Source organism: Oreochromis niloticus, linkage group LG3, assembly GCF_001858045.2.
Source record: "Oreochromis niloticus isolate F11D_XX linkage group LG3, O_niloticus_UMD_NMBU, whole genome shotgun sequence".
Taxonomy (NCBI): Eukaryota; Metazoa; Chordata; class Actinopteri; order Cichliformes; family Cichlidae; genus Oreochromis; species Oreochromis niloticus.
The window spans coordinates 52,531,459-52,550,241 of record NC_031967.2 but is presented as its reverse complement, the minus strand read 5'-3'; the positions used below and the strand labels follow the sequence as shown (position 1 = coordinate 52,550,241).

Sequence of the window (18,783 nt, the reverse complement as noted above, 5' to 3'; positions counted from 1 at the left end):
ATGTCACTGTTACAGGAGGAGAAGGGCGCCTCCTTCAGGAGATTACAGCTGTACACAGATGGAAGAAGAAGTTCAAGACAATAAAATGATCATCTTTAATCATTTGTGTTATCCTTCCATCTATGCTGCAGTTACATGTATGTACCATATAATTTACAACAGAGATTAAGGTACAACACAGATGTTCCTGCTGTGTGCATCAGTCTGCTCACCGTTCAGTCACTGGTGCAGTTGATCGTGCTGTCAGCAGGCTCACTGTACTGCATCTCACAGCTAGGGGGCGACAAACAACAAAGTTCAGGCTCATTCATGCAATCACAGAAAATCTGCAACATCAGCAGCAGCAGTCAGAGGGACTGTGAGCTTGTGATGAGGTCTTACCTGGTGGAGCTGTACTCAGAGAGCCTCAGGTCACTCAGAGACCTGCTGGAGTTTCCACACAGACCCCCACAGATGAACCAGCAGGTCCTGCACAGATCAGGACAGAATGAGTCAGATCAGCATCAATATTTCAAACTGGACGAACACAGAAGAATAATAACAGCACAGTTTACAGTTTATTTTACATGAATCAAACTTTATCTTCTGTACCTTCTAAGCGGATCTGTGCGGTGTCGCCATCAAAGAAGACAGAGATGGTGAGGTTGGAGACACTTGGCAGTGACTCCAGTTTGGTCCTTAGAGAGCTGCACACCATGAACCAGCTGAGGTGAGCTGCTGAGGGTCAGCGTGAGTCGTCCAGCTGCATCACAGCAGAGACAAAGTGGAGGAAACACTGAGTGAAACATGTCAAAACACAAACAGGCTGATTTCACAGCAACAACCACTGAGTTCAGCAGCTCTGAAAGAACTGCTTCTAACAGCCCTGAGAAGAAAGATGAGAGGAGACACAGCAGAGGATGAGGGAGGACTTTGGATCAGACTCCACTCTGACACATGAACTGTGGCTGTAGGTCGCTTACCTGAACTCTCCCACCTTGTTCCAGGTGAATGTCATGCCCATCCACACGCAGCGTCACACTGTCCACAAAGCTCACATCTGTACGACGCTGGTCCTTGAAGTACCCCAGAATCTGGAAGTCTGGGAGTGACGGAGTCGAGAACAGAGAGTACGCACACCGATCCTGGATGGAGTTCATCTGGCCGCGGACGTCGACGATAGTGGGGCCGGTCACAGTGCAGGTGGCGTCCAACACACAGCTGACAAAAGCAAAGAAAAAAATGAGCAAACACAATCATCATCATGAGCTGGTTTTGAGTGCTGCAGCCACCAGGGAGAGCTCTCATGTTCAAGATATCTCAGAGAAAGACCTGATGGTGGTGCTACAGAAAATGCCAGCATGACAAAGTGAGCAGGCTGCATGATGTGGGACCATCTGCAGCTACATTTAAGCATCAGGAGGAAGCAGTCAGTCTTTTATTAATTCCTGATTCCTCAAATAATCCAGCTGTGAACCAGCAGCTGTGTATGAAGTGTGAGCCTTTTATCAAACTCACTGTTCACTGAGCCCTTTGCTCTGATTAGAGCTGCTGTTCAAAATGAGTTCAATCACTGCTGATGTAATACTAACACCTCCTGCTGCTGCTCCTTCACAATAAAAGTGTTCTGTAAAAGCGACCCGCTCCTAGTGAAATCTCCTGAAACAGCTAAAAAAAAAAAAAAACCCTCATCGAGTCTCTGTGTGATCACAGCTTTTCTTTGAAATACAAGGAAGACATAATTACATGTTGTTGCCTTGACAACGCTCCAGGGACCACAGCTGGAGGTGTGGAGGACTGCAGTCTCATTACAGGTGAGACTGAGGCAGGTTTCTGGATCAGAGCTGATCACTGTACCAGGTGGATACATCTCACCTGAGGATTGAAAAAGGGTTTATTTTAGTTCAGACACTCAGACTCGTTTAACAACCGTGAGCACAAACATCACTGCAACTGTCATGGTCTGACAGCCCCCGCAGGGCTGCTGCCTGTTGTGTCGGTGTTTTGTGTTTCTCTCTCCCTCGTCTCCCCCTTTGTCTCTCATGTTCAAGAATGCAATGCATAATCTAGGAAGAACACTACAAATAAATAAAGTTATAAATAATACAAAATAAATAATTCATGTGATGAAGCTATTTCTTTTTTCGCTTCATCACTCTCTCAGTGGGTTTGTTTACCTCTAAGCGGTGACGAGTGTTCCCGAGAGTGTTCCCGCGCTAAAGCCAGGTGTTCTCAGAAACCGGCCGCACCTGCTGCTGATCGGATCCGACCCGCTGTGGCTAATTAGACGCCATCTTTGGGCAGTCTACTTAACGGTGTTATCGGGCTTCAGTCAGCGCTGGATTATTGTGTGGAACTCGGTAGCACTGCTCGGACGTGCTTTCTGTGTGGATGCTTGCTTTAAGCCAAGGACTGTCTAGTCAGCGTTTTGTATGTGTGTTTTGTCACTAGGAGTGAGAACGGAGAGAAGTCACGGGAGCTGTATTGCCACTGAGGATAATGTTTGGGGGATGTCACTGCGTGTGTGTTATCACTTCACGGCCACAAACACTGTCAGGAGAAGGAGGAGACCGCAGCTGTGCACTTTCACTAGGCATTGAACTGTTGTTTTTTCACCTCACTGTATATAAATCCACCGTTTTCTTTAAAGGAGCTCTGCATTCGAATCTGCTCATTCCCACACCACCCCTGACAGCAACACTTAAATAGTTCAAGTTTGCAGAATGCCAAAGTCGAGTTTGGAGCTTTGATATACTTGCCTGAGTCTCTGCATCCACTGAGGTCTGCGAAAGCTTGAGTGTAAGAAGTAGTATTAACTCTTTGACTGTGGTTCCACCAACCTGAACATCACACACCTGGACAGAAACAAACACAATCAATGCTACGACCACAAAGCAGAGACAACGTCAGACTCGTTAAGATGAAAACACGTTTGTGTTTGAAGTATTTAAACATAACAAATGTGTGTAGTTGTTTATAAACACTCAGACTCACCAATGTATCAGAGCTGTATGTGAAAAACACCAGAGCTGCTTGTGTCCCATAGTTATTCAGAAGGAAACCAATCTGTAACGAGCAAAGAGAAAAGTTTCAGCCACTGCCGGGAAGTTTGCTCTAAAAGCTTTTACAAAAGTGTTTGATGTGATAAAACCTTAAATTTTATTTTTGCTTTCAGTGTTTATACGATTTATTAGAAGTAAAACAGTGAAAAGTGACACCAGTCACATTTAACTGTGTGATATACAACAACACTCACAATGGAGTCGAAACCGATGGCAACAGTGCATTGCAAACTGTTCTGAATGGTTGGCAAATTTTCACGGGCACCATAGTCAAGTGAATTTCCTGGATTTATGAAAATTCAAATCGCTGTGCGCCCCGTGAACGTGCACAAGACAGTCGCCTCCAGTTTCAGGACTGAAAAGCCGTTGAAACAGATGGTAAGATATCCAGATGTCATGTTCACCTGTGGAAAATCAGAAACACAACGAGTCAAACATCAACATCTTTTGTGCTTTGAGTCATTTACAGCTGAACTGTTGGTGTCAGAGCTGCTCAGGTTTCAGTCAGAGCTCTCGCTCTGCTTCAGGAAGCTGCATCAGCTGATGTTCACATACTCAGCATCACTGCAGAGGACATTAATGAGACTCTGAGCTTAAAGCCAGCTGCCCTCTGAGGGCCTGAACCCGGGAACAGAGAGTGTGTGACCTTCATGAACTGCTGATGTTCACTCAGTCTGCAAACATGATCTCTGCCACAGGTGGAGACTAAACAGCAACAGTGATGGAAACACAAAGATCTGCTACAACATCAGGCTTCATCCTACTCACATAGAGCTGCTCGTACTGCTGTCCATAATACGTGATGGGACATGAGCTGATGTTCACCACTGAAGATCAGTGATGAACCGCTGAGCACCTGAAGACACAGAGACACATGAGAGCTGTGAGCTACGTCTGTTAGCTGGTCGGACAAACAGGGAGAGCTGCAGGCTGAAACACTGATTCATGAATGGATTAAACAGCATTGTTCAATAATCAATTACATTATCATTTATGATTTAAAGTGTTGCTACATGCTGGATATACTCCTGCAGGCAAAGGTCAGTTAGTGCTCAGCTGGGATGTTCTCAGATGGGAGAACACCGTGGCTGCACATCCATGTGTCTCATCCTCTGAAATGAATGTATGCCACATACTCAGTTTAAATAATAAATTAAGCTTAATAGGCTGTTGCATAGTTTCTGTAATTGGTAAATCTATGTTTCAGTAGAGAGGTGATGGGCATCCATTTGGACCCCTATGGTTTGCAATTCCTCCAGTAATTAATCTCATTTTGATTTTCTTTATACTTTGAGTTATTGGCTATCTGTTGGTACTAAATGATATTGTAAACTTTATATAAAGGAAATCTAATTTAATTCCACATATTCTTCCTTCAGCACTGCTAAAGGTGAGCTAAAGCCACAGATGTTCCTTCAGTACATACGGTCTTGTATGATAAGACAGTGCCCAAATTTCATAATCTATAATACATTGCTGAACCTTGTTACTAGTATTTGTTCAGGCAGTCCAAGCATTTTACATGGAATAATATCTCCATTGCTGCTCCCCTGCTGACTTCTCCTAGTGCTTCTTGGAGCAAATCTCAGGATATAATATTATAGTGTGTGTAATGGCAGCTTTTATTCAACATATTCAAACTTTCAAAGTCAAAATAAACTTTATTGTCATCACTGCTACAAACAGTACAGTATATAGAGAGACGAGACGACGAGGCTCCAGTTCCAACAGTAAATATAAGAAGAGTAAGAAATAAATATACACTGTAAGACTAAGGTCAGAGGTAAAAGGTAAACGGATCAATAATGATCTAAATTTACAATTTATATTTGAATGATTTGAAGTGACCTTGAAGTGAATCAAGTCAATATTTGCAGACTTTAATTTTTAGTATGTCTGTCTGCTCATGTCCTGTGCTAAGTTTCTAACTTTTCTCCTTTTTCTCTTTTTTTCCTGCCTGTCAACTAGAGCATCCTCCCACTTACCCCGGGCCAGGTCAGGGTTCAGCAGCCTAATAAGAGAATCTCCCAGGCCTCATGTGAATAATTGTGTTGATATATTGGGCATAACAGTGTATTCAGATGATTCTGATTGCAAAAGCTGTTCAGGTTTGAACTCAGTTATGACAGTGCTGTTTATTGGTAAAAACGTCCCTTTAGGGTATTTAGGGTAAACTAATGAAATATGTGACAACAAAAAAGGTGAATTCTTTGGTGTGAATACAGAACAAGCTTTTATCTAATGAGAGAACGTGTAACTCCATACAGCATTTAAAGCTTCCTTCATTAGTCCGCGTCACTCTTTGTTCCTCTCTGGTTTTACTGTTGCTACTCAGGTACTGTGAGGAAACATTCAAAATGACAGCTGGCTGTGTGCGCTTACCTGCCAGTGCAGTAAGAGCAGACAGGAAGAGCAGGGGGCGGAGCATCTTGTAGGGAGCCAGTCAGCCGACAGGGAACTGAAGACACACAGGTAGACATGTGTGATTGGACAGAAAGTCTCTGCCACATGTGCTTGCTCTGCTGTGCCATCATTTATGGCATTTATGTGGCACAGTGTGTTTATCCACAGGAAAAAAATAAGTAACACAACGCGAGACTCAGTGTTTGAACTAAAAACGTCTAATGAGGCTGTCTCCATTACCAGTCTGTAAAACGTGATTCCTCACACTGATATTTCACAGATTTCTCTAGACTGGAAGAGTAAACAACAAGAAAACTTTTAAAATGTATTAATAAAATCTATAAGTTTGAAGCCTTCCTCACCAATTAAATAAGTATTTACCATAACCTTGTTTGTAATAAAGTCCCTTTGTTTTTTAATATACGCCATGTTAAATACCAGACGCGATTTCCTTTCTGGCATGTAGAGTGTGTGTTTGCCATGCTGTGAGTGTCTGTGAAAAACACACCTGTGCTGTGGGTGAAGAGTCACTTCTCGATTCTACATTAAAAAAAAGAAAAAATCAGTTACGGCAGTTTTAACGAGTCATGTAGAGAAATTTTTACAGCAAACATTTCTTTTTATGCCGTCTTAGAAAATACCGAATTTGAAGTTAACAAAATTTCAGGACTGCTTCCAAACAAAACTTGTGGGCAATAAGCAGCAAATTATACAATACTAAAATGAAAATGCAAGACTGAGGCTCTTTTGTAGGAACATTGCAAAATTAAGTTGGGACTATGTTACATTTAAAATTGTTATATTTATTTTAAATTTATCTGACTTTGATATAACATTGCAGTAACCTGAGAAAACATTGTATAAGATTATTGGTCCACTGCAGGAAGACACTGTGACCATTGAGCTGTCACAACTGGTAATGTTGGTAATGTTGGAAACTTCCCAAATTATGACTAAAAACTGTCTCAGATAAAAGTCTTAAGTTAATTTCAGGCAATCATTAAAACAGATTTTTACAGCAGAGGGGCTGGATTTCAGGAAAGCATCCTGCTATGTCCACTAAGAAGAGTAGGAATGTTTACCATGGAAAAAGTACATTTCTGTTATTTCTACTGCTGAAGCCTCAGAGCTGCTCTCAGCCTGTTTTTGTGTACTTATTGTTCTTTAGTGTTAAGTAAAGTTTATTTATGTAGTTATTTCCACAGACATAAAAGGCACAACGCACTGAACAACAATTAAAACACAATATCTAAAGAGAACAATTTTAAATCTCCATAAAAAATAAATAAAGGTGCAGGTGTGCCGAGGAGGAGAGAGTGCGGTTCGTCCTACCTTCTGCAGGTCTGATGGAGGATGAGGAGGATGAAGGCTGCTGTTCAGGAGGCTCTCTGGTGATCTTGCTGCAGGTGGACAGATTGTCTGTTGAGGACACTGCTGCTTTCTCCATCCATCTCTTTTTATGTGCATCCTCGCTGCTGTCCACGCCCAGGAGGAGAAGAGGGTGGAGGTATAGTTCACAGTGGAGCTGCCTGATGATTCAGCACTTTGTTAGAAAACAAAAACAAAAACAAAACTGGGCTTGACTGCTCCAGTCAGATTGCATCATTAATAGCACCACCTGCTTTAAAGAGTTAGTCGGGGTGCCCTACTTCACAACTCTTAGTACTGTGAGTCTTGCCAGAGCCTATTTGAGCCGTCATTCGGCGAGAGGCAGGGTGCACCCTTACCAGGTCGCCTGTCTGTCGGAGGGCTAACGCAGATGTAAATACAGTATATAAGGTAAAAACAGAGTTCGTAACAAGCTTTCAATATTTGGTGTGACCACCTTTGTTCTTCCACACAGCCGAGCTCTGGTAGGCAGCTTTCTTGTCATTTCTATAAGTAGTCTTCAGGAATAGTTCTCCAGGCTTCTTCAAGAACCTTTAAAGCTCTTCTTTGGATGTTGGCTGCCTTTCGTTCTGTTCCCTGTCAAGATGATCCCATACTGTTTCAATAATGTTGAGGTCTGGGCTCAGGGAAGGCCAATCCATGACTGATAGTGTTTCAGTGTGTATGTTTCTATCCAGGTATGCTTTTACTGCATAGTCAGTGTTTTCTCCATCGCTGTCATAATGAAAAATGAAGCTGATGCCAATCAGACACTTTCCAGACAGTACTGCACGGTGGACCAAAGTCTGTTTCTATGTTCATAATTTCTTCAGCTTTGACAAGACGTGTTTTACAGAAGACTGTAGATGCTCACTGTTGTACCTCTCTCTTCACCTCCTCTGTACATATTGACAATGATTTGAATCAAAACTTTCACATTTGGATTCATCAGTCCATCAGACCTGTTGCCATTGGATCTCGGTCCAGTTCTTGTTTAATTTGGCAAAACCCAGCTTTTCCTTAACCTTGTTGAGGATTATTCATTAACAATGGCTTCTGACAGCCACTCTTCCACTGAGAACTTTTGCGATGAGGCTTCAGTGAACAGTAAATGAATCAACTCAGGTCATGTGTCAGGTCTTTGCTGGATTCTTGTTTCTTAAGGACATGACTTTCAGGTACTGTTCAGTTGCTGTGGATTATTTGTTTAGGCCTGACACTTCTTTGACCTCCACATGTCCAGTTTCCTCAAAAATGTTTTAAGCCACACTCCACACCATATTGAGATATGCCAAGTTTAATGCTCAACTAAAGAAATGGAAACAAATGATGACAGGAACGATGACTGGTTCTTTTGTTTTGAGTTGTCTGGCATGTGTAGATATAAAAATGGTCCATCCCTTAGTTAGTCGACCTTTTGGCTTAACACAGCATTTCTCTAAAAATGGTCAGCTAGCTCGCGACCTCTTCTGAAAGTCTGTCTCCTTGGAAACTAAATATAAAGAAGGCTGTCTTCGACATACTTCGACGGTACTGTGCAAAACATTCTATAATTTGTTATTATAAAAGAAACTACATCGTGACCTAGATTATTGTTCATTTCATGCCAAGCCTGTGCACATAATTAATATGTTCTCTCCTCCTGGCTGCTGTTCAAAGCCAGGAGGAAAGGAGGGTGGAGGTGCAGCCTAGACTTCATGCCAAACACGTCCACACAATTATCTGTTCTGACACCTTTAATGTGCCCTGTTGATCAGGTCCTGAAAAAGGTACAAATGTGGGCAGGCTTTGGGACATGAGATGCCTTTAAAATTACTTTTACTTTTACATTTCATTTTTTTGTAAGGCTGCGGCTTAAGTGCCATTAAAACCAATCAAATTAATAACATTTAAATGAGCCACAAACTTTACTAAAGAAAAGAAAGAAGAAGAATCAGCTCTAATGTTGCACGGGTTAAAGTGGGATTTGCTAATTATGTGAGTCATTATGCTTTCCAATATGTATAATCATAAGTTTAACTTGCCAAGTGACTCTAAAGAACATCATAAAATAGTTAACAACTTGAAACACTTTGAACTGTTGTCCTGTTAAGAGGTGCTCTTCAAATGAATCTTCAGAGTTCCTGTGACTGTTTGTAAAAAAAACTCTTCTTTCTCAAGGTTTTTTAAAGTTGTCTTTTACAAGATGTCCAGTATGTTTGGATATTGGATGCTTTTTCACTCACTTTCAGTCCCTTCCTTGTAGGTCACCATTTTCACAGGAATTCTTGCTACAGTTTGGGAGGCATAATATAGGATCTTTGCACCAAGATGGTGTCTCCAAAAGTTGATTCTCTTCATCTGGACGTAGCGTTTTGTGGGAGAAACGTTTGCGTGGGTTCCCTCCGTGTACTCCGGCTTCCTCCCACCGTCCAATGACATGCAGCTTGTGGGGATTGCTTAATTGGATAATCCAAATTGCCACTAGGTGTGAATGTGCGATTGAATGTGAGTGTGAATGGTTGTCTGTCCCTGTGTGTTGGCCCTGCGACAGACTGGCGACCTGTCCAGGGTGTACCCTGCCTCTCGCCCTATGACAGCTGGGATAGGCTCCAGCGCCCCCCGCGACCCTGAAAAGGATAAGCGGAAGCGAATGGATGGATGGACGTTTCGTTACTCATCCAAGTGACTTCTTCAGTCTCAGCTGACTGAAGGTTTCCCCAATTTTATAAACAGTACATTTGCAGTGTCGCCATCTTATAATGCTGTGATTGCAGCCATTCCCCAACTCTCTGTGAATGGTACTCATGGCCATTGATCAGTGTTCTTTGATCAGTGGGTTTTGGTCAGTGATTGTTGATCAATGGTCATGAGAATTTGCATAATTATGATTAAGGAACTGACCTCACAGCCCATTGTTCCTTCAGTGGGCTGGTTTCAGTCATTATGCAAATGTACTGTTTATAAGATTTGGGGAAACCTGCAGTCAGCTGAGACTGAAGAAGTCACTTGGATGAGTGACGAAACGTTTCTCCCACAAAACGCTACGTCCAGATGAACAGAATCAACTTTTGGAGGTTTACTTACCTGGATGATTGAGAATGCATCAAGACCCACCAAGATGGTGATTCTCAAAGAGCTTTTAGCAGCATATTTCATTATGGTGTGCAGGGTTACCTTAAAACTTTTGAGGAAATCTACAACAGAAGGAAAGAAGAGAAAATATAAAGAGCTGAGGGTTGGCACAAGAGTTTTCCATACTATTGTGCATATCTTTCATTCATTCTTACATTCTTCTTGTGCCTTTGGTGCAATACATCAGCGGGAAAGTACATCATGAACTAGGTTAATGTGGATTTTATATCAAGCCTGTGTACATAATTAATTTGAAGCATTGTGATGACCTGAGCGGCAGCATTCTGTCGCTCTTAAGATGCCTCAGGTACAGGTCAGCAGGGACACAGCTCATTCCTGAAACAGGGTTTGTCATCCTTTTGCTCCTGTTGAAGAGAGCAGTACACTGTGTGCATAAACTCTGCTTTTCACCTGCTGTGTGTGTACTGTTGCAAGTATTTATTGACCTAAGAGCAAAGAAAAATGAATAAACCGTCTCTCAGCCTGGCTGTAGATCAGCAGACACCCTGCTCAAGCAGTTTGTGCCTCTTTATGAGGTCCATGTGTCCATGTGAGAGGCTTCTATCCTCGCTGTAACATGTCATTTTGCCCACTATGGGTTTTCAGACCTGATGGGCCTTTAAAATCATTGTTAGTTTTACATTATATATTAATGTAAGACTACAGCCTATGTGTCACTATTGCAATTAAAGTTGATATAATCTTGAGCCACTTCTAAATTTTCTTTTTCTAAACAGCATTTGTGTAATTCCTAAAGTGGTCTTGAGCAATAGTTCTCCAGGTTTTCTAAAGGTCTTTCAGATATTACAATTATTTCCAGTCCCATCATTGTGTCTGGTCACTTTCAGAAGAATGTTTGATGCAGTTTAGGAAACATGAAATAGCACCAACGAGGCGATTCCCAAAAAGCTGTTAGCTGAAGGCTTTGCATATCGTGGCATGGTGTGCAGGGGTTCCTTAAAAACTGGACAGGTGCAGAATAACAGAAGTATCAGGCTTAAAAATAAATACATAAATGTATAGGCTGGGTCTCAGGAGACTATATTATAAAATCTACAGCAGAAAATGAAGAAAAAGAAATTTACAAAATGATCAGGTACAAGGATGGGACAGAAAATGAAACAAGTAAATCTGCCAATATCCAAAGAAAAACTTTGAAAGACCTTCAAACCATGTTGAACAACTGATCGAGACCACTTGGAAAAACGTACAAGAACATCTGGCTGCTTGGAAGGAAAAGATGGCTCAAGGATTGTACTCAGCACTTTGCATATCTTTGCTGTAAATTCTTCCTGTGAGAAACATTTGACCTCTGTGCGATGTACCAAAACAAAGTACATCATGAACTAGATTCCATGCCAAGCCTGAGCACTTTAATAATATGACACTTTGATTTCACCACATTTGTTCCTTTGTGAGGACCTGAGTGGCAGCATTCTGTCACTCTGAAGATGCCTCACAGAAATGTCAGCAGGGACACAGCTCATTCCTGGGACTTTTGTTTGACGTCCTTTTGCTCCTGCAAAAGTTGTGTTTCCAAAGTCTTGAGCCAACTTTTGTGTCTTTATATTTTTCCCAAGCAGCCAGGCGTTCTTGTAGATTTTTTTTAAGTGGTCTTCAGTAATAGTTCTCACATCATCTTACAGTCCTCGTGACAGTGTTGTTCATTAAAAAAACAAAGTTTGTTGCCACACAAAGAATGCAGACTTCATGCCAAGAACCTTCACGCTCTTTTAAATGTCGTGCAGATACTTTGACAGCTTTAACATGATTACATGTTTGTGGTTTCATCAATACTGAAGACGTATTAAAGTAAGTCACAGGGTGCAGTGCTGGTTCTTAGGAATGGATGTACTACACATGGTCATCATGTACTTGTACAGTTTCTCATTGTTACTCATACAGTTTTCACCTCAGTACACAGACTCAGATCTAACTCATTATCCAATTAGGTGATCTCATCAATTATTCATGACAATTAAAATGTCCAAATGCACAGCAGAAATAAACATGTTTGTAGGTTGGTGAAAAAAATAATCATTTGGACCTCTGTGGGTGATTTTTGCCATTCATAATAAATTTGATATTTTTTAACGCTTCCATCTGGACAATGTTAAGGTTTTATATCAGGGTCAGCATCAGAAATCATGCCATGGTGTCATGGTACCTCTGTCCATCTTTTATACAGAGCACCTGACAGAAACTGCGCCCTCATGTTTGCATCTTTTCCACTCATGGGGTGTCTGCGTTGGTGTTGGTGTGGTGCCAGCTCAGAGACTCACCTGACATAGATCCAACATAACATTATGTTTCTGTCATGGTTGCACCGCAGGCTGTCCAAGCTTAGCAATGCCCTGGTCTATATGTGGGAAGAGATGCCCCAGCACATCATCTGTGACCTCATTAGGAGCATGGCCTGGCATTTTCAGGCATGTATACAAGCAATGGGGGTCATACAAACATATGAGAGTGCCTCTCATATCCAAGGCTTAAGTCACATTAGTAGCTGTCATGCACTCTGATAAAACCTGGACACAAACCCACAGCAGAAAAGTAAAACTTAAAGGAAGTTTACTACTGAAAGATGCAAAACATCTTCTTTTTTTTTAACAGAAGATGACAGGAGTGGTCCCTCAGCAGCTCCTGTGCATGGGTAAAGTAAGAGGGCAGGGAAATAATCCATACAAATAATTGTTCTCCTTTCTCATGCTCCTGACTCCAATCATCTCTCCACAGCACTCCTCACAACTGGCTGTGACTGTGGGATAACTCGTAATCAGCTCTACAGGACACAGGTGCATAATACATTTCAGGTGTATGATCAGCAACCCAAAGACCCACTGAACACACAAAAAATTTGCACTTACACACAGAGAAGACAGAAGTTGTGTTCTGAGAAATATTTCAGTGTGTTGGTAAGAAAAAAGTCTAAAGCACTGAGTGAAAATGTGTTAAATTTAATTCATGATGTTGGCATGCTCTGTGTGCATTTACACTGCTGATTAAAGACATTGAAATTTTACAGGAATAACATTTTGCTGACTTTGCCCCAAATGGAGGCTTAATAAAACTTTTTCCCCCCTGGAAGGTAAACTTCTGCCACCATCTTTGCTGTTGCATACCACACAGCCAAAAATATCCACTGGCCTGCCTTCACACAGATATGAACTTCAGTGAAATCTCATTCTTTGCAGCTAGAACATCTCAAACTACTCTGGGATTGCATTCTGCAAGGTTTAGAAGTGTAATTGCAGGAATCAGATTATTCTTCCAGAAGCCCATTTGTGCGTTAAGACACTGATGTTGGACAAGATTGCACCATGGCCAGAGGGGCCGATGGCGCGATATGGCAGCCTCGCTTCTGTCAGTCTGCCCCAGGGCAGCTGTGGCTACAACTGTAGCTTGCCTCCACCAGTGTGTGAATGTGAGTGAATGAATAGTGGAATTGTAAAGCGCTTTGAGGGTCTAGAAAAGCGCTATGCAAATGCAATTGATTGTTATTATCATTATGAAATGGTCCAAATACTGGTAATGCTGAAGCGTTACCAGTTTGTTTCACTTGAACTGAGAAGGGCTGAGAAAATGTATATTAAAAAAACTGCCTACCATCCAATGAATCTGTGTTTTCAACTTTCATCATGTGATTAATTTAATTTATTTAATCTGAACCAGTGAAATGTCCTGATTGGTCTACCATAGCCTGACATTCCTACAGACTCAGGGAGTTTTGGCGTGTTGGTCAGGAGAGAGGAATTCTGACAGCCTAACAGGCATAGGAGTAAAGGTGGAGGTTAACACAGATACTCAATTTAGAATCACAAGTTTTAACATCTAACATCTAACTTCAGCGTCACTCTGGGTTCTTGGCTAGCTTAGCATTAGCATGCTATCTGTGCAAGAACTAGTATAGAGCCAAAGTTGTGTGAGCAGGATGATTTAACTTCATCCTTTTGTAATGTCCATATCCACACTGTAGTTGACGCCACTATTTTCCTCCAAGAGAGAAGTGAAATCAGCTGATTATAGAGCAAGTGAAAAAGGGAGCATGATAGGCAGGTAGGTAGGCTAAAAATTCCAAAGAACTGAACTACTGGGAACCCGTTTGCTACAAACTTGTAATCGGAAGGTTACCGGTTCGAGCCCCGGCTCGGACAGTCTCGGTCGTTGTGTCCTTGGGCAAGACACTTCACCCGTTGCCTACTGGTGGTGGTCAGAGGGCCCGGTGGCGCCAGTGTCCGGCAGTCTCGCCTCTGTCAGTGCGCCCCAGGGTGGCTGTGGCTACTATGTAGCTTGCCATCACCAGCGTGTGAATGTGTGAATGACTGGATATGTAAAGCGCTTTGGGGTCCTTAGGGACCAGAAAAGCACTATATAAATACAGGCCATTTACAAGAACGGAGTATTTTTATGTTGTCAGTTTGAAAACTTGAAATATGAATTATTTATCAAAGACTGAGGACTAAACATAAAGGAATGATTTTCAGTGTCACTCTTTCAAACAGCTTATAAATCTTAGTTACTGTTTGGAATTTAGGAACAACCGAGGATTATTAATAGTAGCAAAAATACCAGCGCTCTAAATTGGCCCAGAGTATTAATTTGCTTTGCATGCTCATACTCATTTTAGATACTACAGTTAGCCCAACATTCATGTCTGTGGAAACTGGAAACTGCACAGTCACAAGGAACCTGTTTTTATTATATAATAATTTCTAATTATTGTTTCTCACACATCAAAATTAAATTTCCAGTTTTGATTCTTGTTTTTTCTTAAGTGGGTATGTTGAAGCTGATAGTGCTGTCCTACAACTTTTATTTTTAAGCCATGTGACAGTAAATCCCTCCATACTCCACCATGTAAAGTTAGAGTTGTAATGTAACTATAAGTACTTTTACTTTACACTAAATTTTTTAAAATCAGCAGCAAACTTACTTCACAGAATCAACTTTTTACACATGAAAAAAATGAAATGCTGGTTTAAAAAAATAAGTAGAGCTAATATCATCAGCTGATTATACTTATAAGCAGCGTGTTTGACTTTGGTTATTTTTACATACAGAAATGTTGCAGTTCTCCACTTCTTATCTGTAATGATTTCATGCTTTTTCTTTTAATCTTTCTTAAAAGTAATTCAGAGTAGTTAGGAGGGTTGTTTCTCATGGAGGGATTTTTGGAGGAGACCATGTAAGAGAGAATTACTATAGTAAATGAAGGAGGCAATGAGACTATGAGCAAGAATGGATGCAGACTGGGTGGAAAGAGAAGGACGTAATCTGTTAATGTTGTGTAGATGGAAATAGGAGATGTGATTGGAACCAGGCTAGGGGTGTGTCGGAGACCTAAAGAGACGAAAGTCTGTTTAGAAGGATGGAGTAAGAGATGGTGTCAAAGGCTGAACTTAGATCCAAAAGGACAAGAATAATGAGAAGACCAGAGTCAGCTCCAATTAGAAGATCATTAGTGACTTTAAGTCAGACAGAGATATTGGAGGAACAAGACGCAGGTGCACACAATCCACATGAAAATGAGGAAGTAAAACTAGATCTCAAACACAGTGGACAACAAACAAGGAAATGAGAAACAATAGCTAAACGCAAACACAAAAGTAAACGACACAAAGAGAAAACCGAGATGGAGACTAAAGAATAGGGAGAAATCATAACTTGAAAATATAAATAGAACCTAACCTGCCAAATGGGAAAACAAAAACCTAAGAAAAGGTGAAAAATTCCAACAATCATATGACCCCCTGTGAGCAAGCGCTTTGGCAACGATGGGGAGGAAAAACTCCCTTTTAACAGGAAGAAACCTCCAGCAGAAACAGGCTCAGGGAGGGGCGGCTGTCTGACTCAATGGGCTGGGATGAGTGGATGATACTGGAGCATTTTGCAGTGCTTTAACACTCATAAGTAAATAATGTGACTGTTTCTTCCTGGCTGAGAGTTGACAAGGTTGAACTCCAGAACTGAGGTTCTGCAGGGACACCCAGTACAAAATAAAGAAGGATTATTTTCAGTTCTGAGTCATGCAAAGTTACTCCAGTAGAGCCAAGGAATTAAAAAAAATATGGCAGCTTATTTTTCGAGCACACTGAAGAGTCACAGGCTCTTCTTCCGAAGAGTTTGTACAGAGGATGATTGTGCTTATTTAAAGCAACTTAGCTGCAGGACTCCCAGCCCAGCAGGGGGGCAGTTTTAAACCTGCAGCCAAGTTTAGAAAGCATTTTTCTGAAAAGCCTGTCGAGGAGCAGAAACCACAGAAACCACACCAGATGTTCTGAGTCACAATGTCCGCAAAAAGCCTGAAACTCTCCACAAGCGTGAACGAGCACACACAAAGTCTTATTTTTGCCATTTAGGAGGACAGAGGCATCGTTTAAAGGAGATCTGAACCGTAAACCCAGACTTCAGCTTTACAGGCTCAGTGTGTTGAGTCTGCAGTGTTCAGTAAAAGTAAGAAAAAGAACAAACTCAAAGAGGATGTGTTGCTCTGTCAACCACAGCCCTACCACAATAAGCACAAAGACTTTCCATCTAACTGATGAGTGGAAAAACACTGTGAGTGCCTCTTTATTGAAAAAAAAAACAAACTTTATTTATTAGATTAGATTAGGTAGAATTTAGAACAGAAATCTGCATAGTAATAAAAATTGGAATAAAATATATAGTGTTGGGAAGGTTACTTTTAAAATGTATTCCACTCCAGATTACATAATACATGCCCAAAATGTATTGTGTAACGTATTTGGTTAAGTTACTCAGTGTGATATACTTAATATATTATCATACTTTTTTAAACCACATGAATGTACTATTGCTGTGTGATTTATTAGTATTACTGAAGGCTACTCGTCACCGCACTAACATAGCTGCCATTTACTGAGGTTAGTTCATAGACTGCTTTCAGAACTGCACATGATTATTAGCAGCTAGCAGGTTGTTAATGCTATCCATCAAGTCTAACAGTCTGCAGTCTATGAACTAACCTCAGCAACACTGTCGCCAAAGTGCTCGCTCATAGGAGGTTATCTGATTGTTGTGCTTTTCTCTCTTTTCTCTGTGAGAACATTCATTGTACTTACAATATAAAGCACCTAAAAGCAATGTTAGATTTATATTGTTGATTGTCATTTATGCTTAGAAATATCTACTCATATATGCTTAGAGTTATATAATAATAATCATAATAATAATAATCAATGTCATGTTGGTGGAGGTTTGATCCTTAATAGTCTGCAAAGACTTTGTGTGCATTCCAGAGTGTTCTGGCTTTCACACCCACATCCTGGGAGCATGGGAGAGGTCGTACCTTCTCTTATTGTTTTATGGTAGGATAAACGTATCTATGTCTGTTTTAGTGTAAGTGCCTTTTGTTTAGATGAACTGCTGGACTTCCAGACCAGCAGGTTTAGGGAAGTCTTTATGGGGTCACACTCTGACCACACACATACACACACACACACACAGACACACACACACACACATACTTACACAATGTACAGGCAAGGTACTCTTTGTGTGTATGTAGACGTCATATGTTAATGAACCTATGTATATTCATGTGACCTCAATAAAAGATCAGTGTTACGGGGCAGCGGATGAGAGCAACTGGGGTCCAGCGAAGGAACGGCGTTTGTCCAGTTGGTCTCCCTTGTATATGAGAATCATAAAGAGCTCTGCTTGGTGTTCAATGCTTTTGCTGTGTAATTACATTGTCTTCAGCGTTCCAGAGAATAGGTTTAAGCTACAAACCTATCAAGCAACCTTTGTTGTCATTTAAATAAAACACGTAATAGAACAATGACAAAATGAAGAACAATAAAACAAAAGCACAAGATAAAATTAACAAACAGTGGGTTCACAGTCAATATGCAGATTTGAACAGATTGGTTTTGAGTTTTGATTTAAACTGGGGGAGAAAACCACTGTTTCTTATATGTGGGGGTAGAGAGTTCCACAGCCTGGGAGCAGAGCAGCTAAAAGCTCTGCTTCCCATGGTGGTGAGGGGGAAAGAAGGCACAGAAAGCTGGATAGAAGAAGAAGAATGAAGTGAGCGGGCATAAAAGGTAGTGCTTAACAGGTCAGAAAGGTAAGGTGCGAGGTTATGAATGGCCTTGAAGGTGAGCAGAAGAAGTTCGTATATTATCCGGGATTTCACTGGGAGCCAGTGAAAATTCCTGAAGAACAGGGGTGATGTGCTGGTAGGAGGGGGTTCTGGAATTTTGAACCACTTGAAGCTTGTGGAGGGATTTTTGGAGGAGACCATGTAAGAGAGAAATACTATAGTAAATTACGGAGAAAGCAAAGTAACGAGACTATTGACTAGAATGGATGTAGACTGGGTGGAAAGAGAAGGACGTAATCTGTTAATGTTAAATAGGCAGAACGGATGAGATTATTGATGTGATAAGGATAGTGAACTGTCTAGGATGACACCAAGGCTCTTAACCTGAGTAGAAGGGAAAACTGGAGTTATCGATGGTGATTGAGAAATGATTAACATTCAGTAGGTTGAATTTGTGCCAATAAGGAGGATTTCAGTTTTATCTTCATTGAGCTTAAGGAAATTAGAGCTGAACCAGGATTTTAATTTAGACTGGCATTCTGTAAGAGAAGAAGGTGGGAGGGAGGAAACAGGCCTGCAGGAGAGATATAACTGGGTGTCATCAGCAAAACAGTGAAAGTGAAGATCAAATTTACAGAAAATGGTTGCAAGAGGGAAGATATAAACTATGAAGAGAAGAGGGAACCTTGAGCAAGGTTCAAGACTGAACCTTGAGCACACCAGAAGTGAGCACAATATTCATCGATTAAACACTCATGGACATAAAAAGAAGAAAACAAAACTCTCTCTCTT

The 18,783-nt window shown here is 41.1% G+C and overlaps 2 long non-coding RNA genes across 2 annotated transcripts; both read right to left on the bottom strand.

Annotated features, from left to right (window-relative positions):
- Positions 1 to 643, bottom strand: LOC112846442 (uncharacterized). Its single transcript, XR_003219401.1, has 4 exons — positions 592 to 643; positions 382 to 468; positions 213 to 273; positions 1 to 48 (listed from the first exon to the last, which is right to left on the bottom strand). It is a non-coding gene; the product is annotated as an uncharacterized LOC112846442 (long non-coding RNA).
- Positions 644 to 2,798: 2,155 nt separating this feature from the next.
- LOC109202613 (uncharacterized) lies at positions 2,799 to 3,335 on the bottom strand. The gene is made up of 3 exons (XR_002062557.2): positions 3,236 to 3,335; positions 2,974 to 3,045; positions 2,799 to 2,834 (listed from the first exon to the last, which is right to left on the bottom strand). It is a non-coding gene; the product is annotated as an uncharacterized LOC109202613 (long non-coding RNA).
- Positions 3,336 to 18,783: the final 15,448 nt, after the last annotated feature.